This window comes from Solanum stenotomum, chromosome 3 (genome assembly GCF_019186545.1).
Source record: "Solanum stenotomum isolate F172 chromosome 3, ASM1918654v1, whole genome shotgun sequence".
NCBI classification, from domain to species: Eukaryota; Viridiplantae; Streptophyta; class Magnoliopsida; order Solanales; family Solanaceae; genus Solanum; species Solanum stenotomum.
The window spans coordinates 9,479,682-9,494,682 of NC_064284.1; the positions used below are offsets into that span (position 1 = coordinate 9,479,682).

General features: G+C 32.7%; 1 long non-coding RNA gene and 1 pseudogene across 1 annotated transcript; one reads left to right on the forward strand and one right to left on the reverse strand.

Annotated features, from left to right (window-relative positions):
* Positions 1-4,802: 4,802 nt before the first annotated feature.
* Positions 4,803-9,446, reverse strand: LOC125858596 (uncharacterized). Its single transcript, XR_007445757.1, has 3 exons — positions 9,306-9,446; positions 5,679-5,944; positions 4,803-5,253 (listed from the first exon to the last, which is right to left on the reverse strand). It is a non-coding gene; the product is annotated as an uncharacterized LOC125858596 (long non-coding RNA).
* Positions 9,447-12,605: 3,159 nt separating this feature from the next.
* Positions 12,606-14,029, forward strand: LOC125858592 (putative F-box protein At5g55150; annotated as a pseudogene).
* Positions 14,030-15,001: the final 972 nt, after the last annotated feature.

A 15,001-nucleotide genomic window follows, 5' to 3' on the forward strand; every position in this document is an offset into this window, starting at 1 on the left:
TTGGTCACTATGGTGTCCGTGAGCCGTTAAAACTAGGGAAAATAGTATGAAATAACAAATTATTAATTCAAATTAAATGTTATAGTCATAGTTTATTTTAATTGTAATTCGCAACAAACATCCCCTTTTTTGGCCATATGATTCGGCATACAATTAGCCATTTTATACATTTCGGTATAAAATGTATAAAATATGTTTTTGTTTGTATAAAGTGAGAGAAAAGTGTATATACAAATACAAATACATATATTTTTGTCCTATACACTTATAATTATACGGATACAAATTTTATTATACAAATTACAATGTATAAATGAATTTATACAAAACTGAACAATTTGTATAAAATTAGATGTTTGTAGCGAATTATACAAATCAAAAGCTCCATAGCAAACATAAAATTTGCTATGGAGCGCAATTATGCAAACTATAGCTATAACATACAATTTTTTATATTTGTTATATGTGAAAGTTGCTCTTAAAACTAAGACTTGATTTCTGGACCTTTGACATTGGAAGAGTGGAAAACAAAGAAACCAAAAATCTTCTACTCCATTTTCTTGAGTGCTCGATTTTCTTCTAAATGATTTTCTGTATTTCTAGTTTTATACTCAAAGAATTTGTTGAATCATGAATACATTTATATCGGGTGAAATATTCTTAAGGATAGTGTCTTTTGACACGCCTAATTAAGCTATGAAAATTCCTTACAAGGTAGTGAAGAGTATTTTTATAAGATTTCCAGCGCTTTCAATATAGAAACTAGTTGGGCAGAGACGATGATTTCAGCAGGTCTTTGAATTATTTACTCAATGACAATGATTGTTAGCGACATGAACAACGTACCACACCATTTCCCAAGATTGGTCACAACTGTTGGAAATTTGAATACACTACAGCCTGTAGAAAATATCATAGTCTCAACGAAATGTTCATGTAAATTCATACCCTTGTAAATTTTCTCTTGTTGAGCTATTTATGTCCATTTTACCTATACTAAAAAAATAAACGTTAAAATGAAACTTGTCAAATGGTGATTAGAATAATTGGAGAGAGCATTCCAAATGGATAAAAATCCACTGTCTGCTCTCTCTTGTAGCACATAGTAATGGTTTTGCATGGCCACTGGTTTTAGTAACCTTTGACTTCCACAATTAGTTGAGTAAAAACGTAAAAATATATCCGTCTGTCCCCATATATTTTCCTTTTTAATCGGTTTTAAAAAATATATATTTTTTTTATCTTTTATAGTAAGAAAACTTGATTTTAAAATTATTTTCTTAATATATATGTATATAAAGCCTGATCCGTCTATAGATAATTTTATTTTTATTTTTTTATGTTAAATTGAATAGTGTCATATAAATTAAGACCAAGAAAGTAATACTTTTCATTATAAAATCCTCGTAGTTTTATGGCTATCAAACAACATCCCCACCACCTGGCTGCTACGTACCTATCTTCACCAGCCCCCAAATATATATACATCGATGCCCATCAAGATTAATTTGCAGTAAATTAATTTCTCAATTGCAACTCCATTCGTCCCTTTACATTATATTGCCTTTAAATCACCTTTACAGTATATTGCCTATAAATCACCATTCAACTGTCAAATGTCACGAAATAAGCAGCACCCTTTAACAAAAAATACTACTTACATTCTGTTTGGATCATTGTTATTCATTGTTTCATAATGTATTGTATTATATTGTACTGTATTGTAGGGTAGATACAATGTTTGGCTAGACTGTATTGTTTGTTGTTGTTTATTACTAACATTTTTATTGTTTGATTTGACTATATTGTATTGTATTGTAATTTATAAATTTACTAAAATATCCTTAATTATTCTAGGGTAGGAGGTTTGACTAGAATTAAATAATATAAGGTAAAGGGTAAAATAGTATTATGAAATAGAGAAAATGGCCAAAAGCCCCCCCAACCTATAGCCGGATTCCCAACTACACACTCATACTTTACGGGGGTCCTATCAGTGGCGGACCCAGGATTTTCGTTCAGGGGGTTCGAAAAATAAAAGTATAAGCGTGTATATATAAGCCAACAAAACAAAATTTCAAGAAAGTAGTAGTATTTAGTTTTAATGGCGGACCCTTGAATTTTTTTGGGTTTAAAACCACACTTTTAGCATGTTTTATAAAATAAAAAACTAAAAAAAACGTGAAAACGGAACTGGTAGTATTTAGTTTTAATGGCGGACCCTTGAATTTTTTTGGGTTTAAAACCACACTTTTAGCATGTTTTATAAAATAAAAAACTATAAAAAACGTGAAAACGGAACTGAAAAAAATAAAACACTAATGCTGGGATTCGAACCCTCAACATGAGACTTAATTTTCAAGGAACCTGCCACTAGGCTATCTCTTTCTCCTTGTCATTGAGGGGGTTCAAAATATATATATATCCACATAAATACAGAAAATTACCTTATATATACAGTGTAATTTTTTGCCGAGGGGGTTCGGGTGAACCCCTGGAACCAACGTGGGTCCGCCCCTGGGTCCTATTACCCCCTAAACATTTTTTTTTACTAATTTTTTCACCCTTATTTGCTGACATGTCCAAGAAGGTGAGACCAACTCCCTTAGGCATGTAAGAACAGAAAATAAAACGTTAAAAGCTGAAGAAAACTACACCTGTGAGTCCAAATCAGCTATATTAAATCTCCAACGGTATTATCTCGTCTCTCCCAAAATCAAACTCTCTTTTTCTTCCTCTTTTTCTCAATTCTTCTAATAGTTGACAAATCTCCAACAATATATTCCTTCATTCTCTCCCAAATCAGCTTAAAACTTGAATTTACTTGTCAAAGCATTCAACTGTAGTTTCAATTTAATTTTTTCTTCAAATTAAACGAGAAAGGAAACACTACATGGATAACAATATGAAGATAATATGGTATAAATTGAACAATGGAATGCTATTATACCAAAACCCAGTTATTGCTCTTCATTTTTTTTGTCAATTTCATAACCCTAATCAAACACAATAATCAATATCGTTCAAAATCGCTAATAAAGAACTAAAAGAGCTAACCTTTACTTAGAGAAAATTTCTACCCAACAAACGAAAAAAGCTAAACGAACCTTCCCTAACCTTCCCAGCAAACATCGATTGGAACAAAATCTCAGATCGAAGAAAATGGGGGTGAATTTGGTCAGATCGAAAAAAGGTTAGGGTTTAGAGAAAGAAAGAGGAAAATGAAAAGATTAAGGGAAATTCGTGGGCTCTGGGGTCCAGTCATTATGTGGCAGTGCGTGTAAACAAACATTTAATTATATCTGGTTTATGTGGACATGTCAACAAATAAGGGTGAGAAAATTAGTAAAAAAAAATGTTCAGAGGGGTAATAGGACCCCCGTAAAGTATGAGTGTGTAATTGGAAATCCGACTATAAGTTAGGGGGGCTTTTGGCCATTTATATTATGTAAAGATATAATTGGAAAAAGAAATTAAGTAACAATGAAAACACACCAAATTGGTTGTTCCATAAAATGAGGGTTTTCATTGTTACGTAACAACAAAATTTAACAATACAATACAATACATTTTAAGTAACAATCAAAACAAACATTGTAGGTATAATAACGATATAATACAATACAATACAATGGGTAACAGTGATCCAAACAGAGTGTTAGAAACTTCAAAAACAAAAACCAAGAAAAACAGAGAGGTTGATATATTATTTATTGATAAGTGAAGAAGAGGTTGAAATTGAGAAATTAAAAAAGAAAAGAGAAGAACGAAGAGGGAAAGAATGGGGGAGACAAGAGACAATGATTTAGGGAATTAATGGTAAGATAAAAAATTCAATATCATATTTTTAGCGGGTCAGATCATTAAACGGTTTTAATGGATATATATTTGATTCTTAAAATTTTGGTTAAAAATTAAAATTCTATGTCAACAAATTTTAAGGAAAAAAATAATTAAATAGGTTGAGTGACTTTTTATGCAAAGAAGTCATAGTTGACTGTTGAGTGACTTTTGAATTGAAAATGAAAGTTAATTGACTTTCTATAAAAAAAATAAATTGACAACCATGAAAGTTATTAACTCTAAGAAAATTCAACTAATTATCAAAAGGACACTCACTCAAGTAAAGAGCAATACACAAGCTTGTACTAACAGCCTATCCATTATTACATCTTGTGAATTGAAAAATGTTCTTACTAAACCAAAATGGTCAATTTTAACACCAATTATACAGCAAACTGATTGCTCAAATTCTATTTTTTTTCGTGACCAAACAACAGACAACAGAAGCCTGAAGACTGAAATCCAAGATTCAATACTGTTCAGCTAAATGGCGGAAGCTGAATTGAAAATCATAGCGAACACTGAAAGGTTATATCAGCTAATAATCTTAAAAAAAAATCTTAAGCAAAGGATTTAATCAAGGAGATCAGTAAAAAAATAGCCATACAACGGTTATACTCAAACTTCAAAAAATCCCCCAAGTTAAAACCGACGTTATCTCCATACAAGAACAGACAATACAGATATAGGACAAAAGCTCTTCACATGCTTAACTATCCGCCCTCGATGCCATTACTTTACTCAAGAAAAGGACAAGTTCATACACAAGGTCAAACTTGAGACCTCTCTACTCATTTAACGTACTTTATTTTAATTTCCATTTGAATGCTCTAATTACAGATGATTGAATGAATCTTTTTAACTTCTCCTGCATAATTCTGTGACCCTTCCTTTTTCTTCTCTTTGAAGTTTCACCTTCCACACCTATCTTTTTTTTTGTGTTGTTTAGTCTTGATGGAACATAAATATGGGAGAAATGAAGTTATTTACAATTAAAACTTGAGCTATAAAGAAAGTAAAATCAGCTCTGCGAATATACTATCAAAGAATGTGTTAAGAAGTTCACTTCAGAGATCAACTCTCCAATCCAAAGTCTAAGCTGCTACTTAAATCTTCCCCCACAAAGGAGAGTCACAGAATTCATCTTTGAGTTAGTCCAACAGTAACAAGCCTTATTAGTCTAGAAAAAAAGCACCAAGGAACTAAGGAAGCATTAGGCTTCACCAAATATAAGCACACAACATCAACCATTTATAGAGTGGCTAATGAACCCCAATGGTTTCTACATCTAGGCATTGTCTAACCAGCATCAACTAATGTTTGGGCACATTTGAAGATTGATCAAGTACTATGCATCCTTTCTTGTTCTCTAGATTTTGCCCAATGTCTTATAAGAACATTAATAGTTACCTGTCAAGCAAAAGTCAGATGTAGAGGTGCCATAATTAAAAAATGCAAAAATTAGTGACACTATTCTATTAACACCCGAAGCAACAATTAGAATGAGATGAGAAGATAACTCTTGGTAACATGCATAAGCAAAGGATCACACTTATCAAGAAATCTCTGTTGTACTACATTCTATAAACTCATCATGAAGATCCTTACAAATAGAATAAAGAAGGTGATCCGGTACTATTATTAGGCCTTCACAGTCAGCATTCACTGAAGGGAGGAGTATAATAGACAATATACTGATTAGTCATGAGGTGCTTAAATGGGCATTCCAGGAAAGGTTTGTTTGCCAGATGTGTGATGAAAGTAGACCTCCAAAAAGATTTTTTTAAAAAAGTAAGAAACTAAAGCAAAAATTTGTTAGAAAAATGTGTACGTACCATGATAACAAGACATGTGATTTTCCAAGTCAAGTTTGCTTGGAAAAACATTTTTGCAAGTGTCGCAGCTATGCTTAAAATTCCCGTGAAAGTCCTGAAACTCTCTGTGAACCTGGTTGTTATGGCCTTTGATGCCATTGAAGGTATATTCTGCCTCGTTTCAGTGGAAGCAAACCCTTTTTTTCTCCGCTTTGGAGACTTTTGAGTTCAAGCGGTTACTCTTCGATTCTTCATCTTTCTTTTCATGCTCCATGTTTGGGGTTTCGCTGAAGGTTTTATGAGAGAGTAGATGAGAAATGCTTTAAAAGTCCCTATTCATGATATCAACAATCCATTCTTGATATTATACAAGCTTGTAATAACAGTCTACCCATTAACATCTTGTGAATTGAAAAATGTTCTTACAGAACCAAAATGGTCAATTTCAATTATACAGCAAACTGATTGCTGAAATTCTAATTTTTCGTGACCAAACAACAGATAACATAAGTCTGAAATCCAAGATTCAATACTGTTCTACTAAATGTTGGAAGCTGAATTGAAAATTATAGTGAACACTGAAAGGTTATTTTAACTAATAAGACATTTCAGAATATTGACATCTCTAAGGTACATGGTCGTGATGGCTTGAATGCCCACTTTTTTAAAAAACAACATCAAGCACGTCCTAGACTGAGTATTGCCAATAGAAGGATTTGTTCAGATGAGTAACCAGAGAGGAAATATTCCAGATTTTAAATGATATTAACATCTCTAAGGTACACGGTTGTGATGCTTGAATGCCCACTTCTTTAAAAAAAAAAAGGAAGGCTTAGAATATAATTGGAGCAGAGGTTACAAGTGTTATCCTTGGTTTCTTTACTACTGCTGAGATGTTTAATCCCATAAACTATACTCAAGTCACTCTTATACCAAAAGTGTAGGCATCAAGGAAGCATTAGACTGCCAGACCACTTCTATTCTATGTTGCTCGGACCCTCAAAAATGTAGTCATACATGTGTCAAATTCTTCAAAAGTACATAGCTCTAGAAGGATCCGACATAACTGAACAATCATTACAAAAGAAAACTAAAATTAAACCCAGCCTATATCTTGCTGTGGAATTTCAACAAAAATGATATCAAAGGTCCTGATTACTAGTTAAAGGAATTATAGAATTACATGTACACTAATGCTTAAAATTATTAGATTAGCGAAGCTTTTTTTTCAAACATTTATAGGACAACAGCTCATCACATGCTAAACTATTTGTCCTCGAAGCCATTACTTTACACGAGAAAAGGACAAGTTCATACTTGAGGCTCAAACTTGAGACCTCTCTGCTCATTAAACATACTTTATTTCCATTCCCATTTGGATGCTCTAATTTAGATGATTGAATGAATATTTTTAACTTTTCCTCTATAGTTTTGTACCCCCTTCCTTTTTCTTCTCTTTGAAGTTTCGATAATCATAATTGGTGTATGAATATTCATAGATAAACTGTACTTTTTCATATCATCGTTCCTGCAATACTGTTCAACTAAATGTTGGAAGCTGAATTGAAAATCATAGTGAACACTGAAAGGTTATATCAGCTAATAAGACATTTCAGAATATCTTAAGCAAAGGATTTAATCAAGGAAATCAGTAAAAAATAGTCATATAACGCTGATACTCAAATGTCAAAAAATCCTCAAAGTTAAAATCGAAGGTATCTCCATACAAGAACAGACCATACCATTGCTTTGTGAGTACTATGAAAAGAACCGAGTAAGAAAAGTAAGGGAAAAACTATTTGATAGTGATTAATCAGTAGCTCATATTGAGAGGTAAGGAATGAACTCCTCATTTTCTAAGATATAAAACATTTTGTGGTTGATAAAGTTTTCTTCAGTCTTTTATAAGTGTTTTAGGTGCATATAAGAAGTATTCAATCTCATTAAAGTTGTGCCATTCTGTTACAGCTTGAAAAATTATTCTCTAGCAGAAATAATTGCTGAGAATGAATTTGGTATTCGCTAAGAAGTTACCAAGTTTAAAATCTATGAAGAATTTTTAGGATAACGGATTTCAGACTAATACCCAACACGTTATATTTTGTCTCGCTGGTGAAGTTACGAAAAATGAGGTTTTTGAGCCAGCAATTAACCCAATGACCATCAAGCAGGTCCTAGACTGAGTATTGCTCAATAGAAGGATTTGATCAGACGACTAACCAGAGAGGAAATATTCCAAATTTTAAATGATATTGACATCTCTATGGTACATGGACGTGATGGCTTGAATGCCCACTTCTTTAAAAAAAAACATCAAGCAGGTCCTATACTGAGTATTGCTAATAGAAGGATTTGATCGGACGAGTAACCAGAGAGGAAATATTCCAGATTTTAAATGATATTCACATCTCTAAGGTGCACGGTTGTAAACTTGTAAGGCTTGAATGCCCACTTCTTTAAAAAAATAAAAAAAGGAAGGCTTAGAATATAATTGGAGCAGAGGTTACAAGTGTTATCCTTGATTTCTTTACTACTGCTAAGATGTTTAATCCCATAAACTATACTCAAGTCACTCTTATACCAAAAGTGTAGGCATCAAGGAAGCATTAGGGATACCAGCCTATATCTTGATGTGGAATTTCTACAAAAATGATATCAAAGGTCCGGACTACCAGTTAAAGGAATTATAGAATTACATGTACACTAATGCTTAAAATTATTAGATTAGCGAAACTTATTTTCAAACATCTCTAGGACAAAGGTTCGATTCACAGAAGAAAATGAAATCGAAGAACAACACCACATAATAGAAGAGAACATAAAGATGCATAATCATAGTAGTATTAAATAGAATATTCATAGGTAAACCGTACTTTTTCATATCATCGTTCCTGCAATTATGGTTGATATTTCTTTTTCTTTCATTTTTCATTGTTCATTTTTCAATTTCTGGGATCTTATTGCCAGAACATCTTTAATGTATAAAGTTTTAGTCCGAACTCATGCACGACCCTAAGAAATCGACAACAGATGAAAATTTCGGTCAAGTTAAAAACAAAAATACATATTAAAAATTAACCGCGACACCTAAAATTGGACATAGATTATTTTTTGGGGGGAACTAGAGATATTTTATTACCAAGGCAAATATTTACAAACAAAGCAAAACCTATACACAGAACTGATCACCAGCCACACCTCCCACACCTATCTTATACTACATCTTGTGCACGTCCCATAATCCATCTTAAGTATCTTTCTTATTTATCCTTAAGACATTCTAATGGATGTTTCCTTTGGAATCTCCGGACATTTGTATTACTGATTGATTAGTTCGATTCAACTTGCTTTTTATTCAGTTGGTTTCACAAATTTAATTGTTCGCAGAAAGTTTCTATTTAGGTAACTTAGAGCAGACGTGTTTTTCTTTACTGCTGTGTAAGTCTTGTGATTACAAATTGGATAAAATATATGTTCTTAGATCCAACATATATCTTATCCGGTTTACATTTGTTATTAGAAAACAAGAATTTTTTGTGATTCCTCTTTCTTGATTTGCATAACTTTACTAACTTGATATTGAAACAAACATTATGAATATTATCATTGATAATATAAGATAGGAATAAGAGAAAGAAAAGGCAATACCTTGTTCTCTTTTCAAGGCAATGAATGAACACTGAGAACCGTGGATGAACACTGAGAGCTCTAGTTGTGAGTCTTGGGTATGAATTCGTACTGATTTTGGCACAGATTTTCGAGAAATCAAATAGATGCGAGCCTCGTAGCCTTCTTTGGAAACTTCTAGCACAGACAGAAAAAGTATTAAGAGCTAAGAATAAGAAAAATTGTACAAATCAATCAAGAAAATAGTATTTAGAGATAGGAATGAGAGACATACCTTCTTCGAAGGTAATCAAAACTGTGAATGAAAACTGAGAGCTCTATCCGTGGATGTGAATTCGTACTAATTTTACAGCAGATTTTTGAGAAAAATGGAGGAGATGCGAGCCCCGTAACCTTCTTTAGAAGCTTCTAGCACGAAGGCTTGTGGCTCTCGTGGGCTGACTCTGTAACGAATTCGAGGGGAGATGGGATGAGTTTCGTTCATATGGTTTCTTGGGTTCGTATGGTTTCTAGGGTTCAATGACATCGTCTGGTTCGTTCTTCTCTGAAGAGACGAAGTGAGGAAGAGAATGCGGGAGCGGAGTGTCACGAACTTAGAGTCTCACTAATATTTCGAGCGGCACTTGACAACTTACTCACGAATCTTTCACGATCTTGTAAGCTCAAGTAAACCCTTTAAGACTTGGATCGCTAAGAGAATGAAAGAAAAGACTTAGAGAATTTTGGAAAGTTTGGAAGAAGACTTGTATTAAGCTTGGAAGATTGCTTACACTTGCTTGGTTGCTTGCTTACTTGGATGGTGGTGCCTTGCAAATGAGGGACACCTCTATTTATACTACCTCCTAGGGACTAAAATGTAATTAATATTTACTTTACAAATTTCTAAATTATTTATACTTTGATCCCTTCCTAGAATTTTCTACTAATTCTAGGAAATTCTAAAGCTTTCCAAGAAAATATCTAGTCCCTCTTCTAGAATTCTCTACACATTCTAGAGAATTCTAAGGCTTTCTTGGAAACTATCTAGGGCCTTCCATTGTCTTCTAAGTTATTCTAGAGAATTCCCTAGAATTCTCTAGCCTTCTTGAATAATCTAAAGGGTTCAAGAGTCTTTCGGAAACCTCTCCACAACTCTAGACCCTTCCGTCCCTATTCGGACACAAATTTTCACTGTGATGTGGCGGGACGTAACAGGAGCGTCTGTTATTTTGTTAGCTGAAAGTTTGCGCGTGGGTTAAGGAAATAAGCAAATTGAGCCGGGTTAGAAAGATTGGGCCTGAAATTGGTGGATTTTGGACCAATTTTGATCTTGTGACTTGGCCCAATGAAATAAGTGACTCAACATATTCTCACCGATAATTTGAATTCAATGAATAAGAACCAGAGGAATTAAAAATAATTACAAGCTTCTTAACTTTAGCAAAGTAAAATAATTACCTAATATTTTAAGGGGCCAGGAGTTTCCTACACATCTCTTTATAGTTCGAAACGTTTGATTTTTATGCACAATTTTAAAGGAATTCACAAGCTATCTCGGTGTCAAATTACGGGGAGATTGGAAAACTTGGGAAAGGAGAATCAACATGCCTTTTGATACGGGTATGGTTTAATTGTAGTGAAAGTCATTTCTCAGCTCATGTCCTATGAATTTAATATTTTCCTTCGGACTATGTCCCAATTCTATGTTAAGAAAAAGCTTCATGTTGTGTTGTGTTCTTATTGACTTAGGCCACACTTGACATTTGTTTGAGAATTCATCATCTTGTATGCTTTCCATAGAGACAATTACAATGATTGATGGTCGAATATCTAAATACAATAATCTAACAAGTAGGGATTGTTTATGTGTTGATTTCAATATAAAAGGATTCTAACGTCGCTATTTATTCTGTGTGAAATCTCAAAAAAGTTTTTGAACACCTTTTTATTTTTGGGTTGCATATTTTAAAATCAATATATAAAACATTTTTTTCTTAATAATTGATTTTAAAAATTTAACAACTTTAAACTTCAGAATAAAAATTCCACCATTACTTAACCTAGGCATAACAAATCCTTACATTATTATGCCATTATTTGACTTGCAGAAATTTATAAAGCTGAGATGCATGTTTGGCATTATTGTTAAAATCTGTTTATTTTTAGAAATATTTGTATTTTAAAATAGCTTTTTAGAAAAGTGTTTTTGGAAAAATAATAATTTGTGTTTGACTAACTCATTTGAAAAATGTTTTTGATAATCAAATTGTGTTTGACTAATCTTTTTTAAAAAAATGCTTTCAAATGTCAAACTACGAAAAAGAACAAGTATCAATGTACTTTTAATATGCATATTATTCTATAGATAGATTTTTTTTAAAAATATCTATTATAAAAAAAATAATCAAACATTTATTTTTATTGAATTGAAACGTACATAGTCAATTTTTCAATCAATATTATACATAGATAAATAAGAAAATAATTAAATATTGATTTAATAGTAATATGGTGTTATAAATATAATTAAAAATATTAGATATAAAGTAATGAGAATAAACGTAAAGTAAAAATAAAATATTATATAAAAATAAAATTCTTAAATGAAACTTTTACCAAAGTTATGAGATATGTTAATTATTTAATAAGGGATGTATGAGTAAATATGTAAATATGGAAGGAATATTTTGATCTTGTAAAAAATAATTTTCTGCTTTTGCTTCAATTTTTTTTTAAGAAGCAGAAATTTGTAGCTTAATTTCAATTGCAGAATAACTACTTTTGCTTCTATTTGAAAATCGTTTTATTGATTTGTCAAACACCTTTTTTTTTAAAAAAAAGAGATTAATAAAGCAATATAGGAACATAAAGATTCACTTGCTTATATGCGTCTTTGATATAAAATCAATTTGATTATTTTTTAAAGTTAAATTAGATTATATTAATTAGATATTTTAAAATAAAATTTTAGATATTCAAAAATCATAAAAAAATGCTATAAATTGGAAATTTTTGCATATCAATGCAATGAAAAAATACATTATAAAAATGTTCGTCAAAGTATTTTTATAATTTAACTCTAAAAAAGATACTATAACTACTAAAGGGAGACAGAAAGAAGTATATGTAAATACATTACATATAGATAAATATGACAATTTTATTGAAAATAATTTTTGTTCCCGTATATGTAGCGCTAATTTTGGGCAATATTTGATGTAAATGAAAATTTTAGCAATATTTGGTACAAAATTTATGAAATTTACCGATTTCTTTTTTTACTTATGGTATATTTAAATTATGTTCCAATTATACTACTAAATTATTTATTTAACCCTAGTAAAATTCTTTTGGGAAAGAGTAATAGGATAGGGAAAGGTGTCAGTGTGTGTCGGCAAAATTAGATTCCTATTAGTGTTTGAAGTGTGCTTCTGTCCTCAGAATCCGACCTTAATTGGGATATCTCTCTCAGTTATATATATACGGCTTGTTATAGGGTTTGTGTATTCTTCAACCAAAACAGAAAAACTTGAGTGGATTCCCGATATTAAGCACCAGGATGTCGAATTGGTCTGAGCTTCAGTATGATCTGCTGGTTCTAATAGTAAAGCGTATAAATTTGATTGAGGACTACCTTTCTTTTGGGGCCGTTTGCAAATCTTGGTAATGCGCCGCCACCAAGGACAATTTCAACAGCGACCTGCCTAGAATTCCGTGGTTGATGTTAGCAGAGGATCAGGAGGATAAAGACAGTTCCTGTCGAAAATTCTTCAGCCTCTACAATGGCATGATTTTAAACAAGAGGATTCTGAAAGGCATAGGAAAACGATGTCTAGAGTCTATGGGATGGCTAATCACAACCGGGAAAGATGAGAGTGAAACAAGTCTGCTACAACCCTTCTCGGGTGTTGAGATCGAATTGCCCCATCCAAATACCACCAAAGATTATGAAGACCATGAGGTAGGCTATCCATGGACTTTTTTTCACAAAGCAGTTTTATCAGCTAGTCCTTCTCATACATGGAACTATATTCTCGCTGTGATTGACGGAAATATGAAATTCTTCAGTTTTTGGAGGCCAGGAGATTTGAGATGGACAAGGATTGACAACATAAACTCTCCCTATAAACATATACATAGTGATCTGGTCTATTATACTGAAAAATTTTATGCAGTTGATTGGAGTGGTTGTGTGTTAGTCTATGATGTTACTGGTTCTAGTCCCACTCACACTCAAATAGTAGCCAGCTTACCACCCCATTACAAGGGAGACGAGTTCTATATCCTAGAATCAATGGGATCATTATTTGTAGTTGTGCGCTACGGTGTAAAAAGTAGGGCACCTATCAGAGAAGATAGTAGCAGGATTTCATTAACACCAATATATGACGATGATAACGATGGTGAAACTTATGGGACAACAAGTTTTGGAGTTTTTGAGGTTGACTTAGCCGCTGGAAGATTGAGGGAAACCAAGGAAGTAGGGGACAGAGCTCTTTTTTTGGGTGCTAACGCATCTATCTCAGTACAGGCTTCTCAATCTCCAGGGGTCAAGCCCAACCATATTTATTATACTGATGATTTTGTGGAATCATACCTCTCCTATGAAGAAGGGGGTGGCATGGATATGGGTGTTTATAACATAGCAAATGGCGGCTTTGAGCCTCACTACAACGGTGTTTCTCTCAGTCGTGTTTGTCCACCAATTTGGGTCACTCCAACTCTGTATTGATCAGTATTTCTTGCTTTCATTTTATATTATGTATATTTGGAGAATGTTTCATAATTTATTTTATGCAAAACCCTTTTCCTTGTTGAGCACCATAAGTTATATATATAGATTTATGTATATGTTTAGATTTATAGTAGGTTCAGAACTGAAATTGGTTAGCAGAAAAGAAGAAATAAAGGGAGAGAACAAGTCATCCGATGTTGATGCTCTACTGTCTATCCTAATCTACGTATGATGCTTGATGCTGATGTTTGTTTTGAAATTATTCTATAATAAATGGATGATAGTATCATTACCTTTTAGTGTAATGCTTATGTTTTCCAATTGAAGTGGCATGTTACTGTGTAACTTCTCAGTGTTCCTTTCAATCTCAAATGTCAAATACAGCTTCATGGTGATATTATTCGTCTATGGTTTCTGTAAATTTTATCTTTCTGTTAAAAGTCGTGTTTTATGGGAGTTGCTTCCCAATTTCAGGATAAGTTAGCAAATGATAAGTTCAGCTACATTAAGATTTCTTTACTGCACAGTGTAGCTTTCTGAATCCAGTAGAGTTGGGCTCTAAGTTAGTTGTAGCCATTGTGCTATTATAACCAGTTATTAACTGCCTGACTTTTTCTTTGATTAATTGGAAATCCAATGATCTGATCCAGTTTAGTTATTAATAAGCCATTTGGTTTCTTGGGCTTTTACTCTTTAGAGCTGTTGAATTTCTGCTCTATATGTTTTTGGCCTCCAGGGCTTTTGCTCTTTTGTTCTATAAATTTGTATCAGTTTGTTTTGCAATTTTCAAAGGTGTGTGCTGCTGGAGTTCAAAATATATCTGTTAAGTAGAAGGGGGTGGCTTGGATATGGGAGTTTTTAGTTCAGCAAATGGCACAGCTTCGAGCCTCACTATAGCCGTGTGTGATGTCCCTCAGTCATGTTTGTCCACTAATTTGGGTCACTCCAATCCTGTATTGATCCGTATTTCTTTCATTTTATATTATGTATTTGGACAATGTTT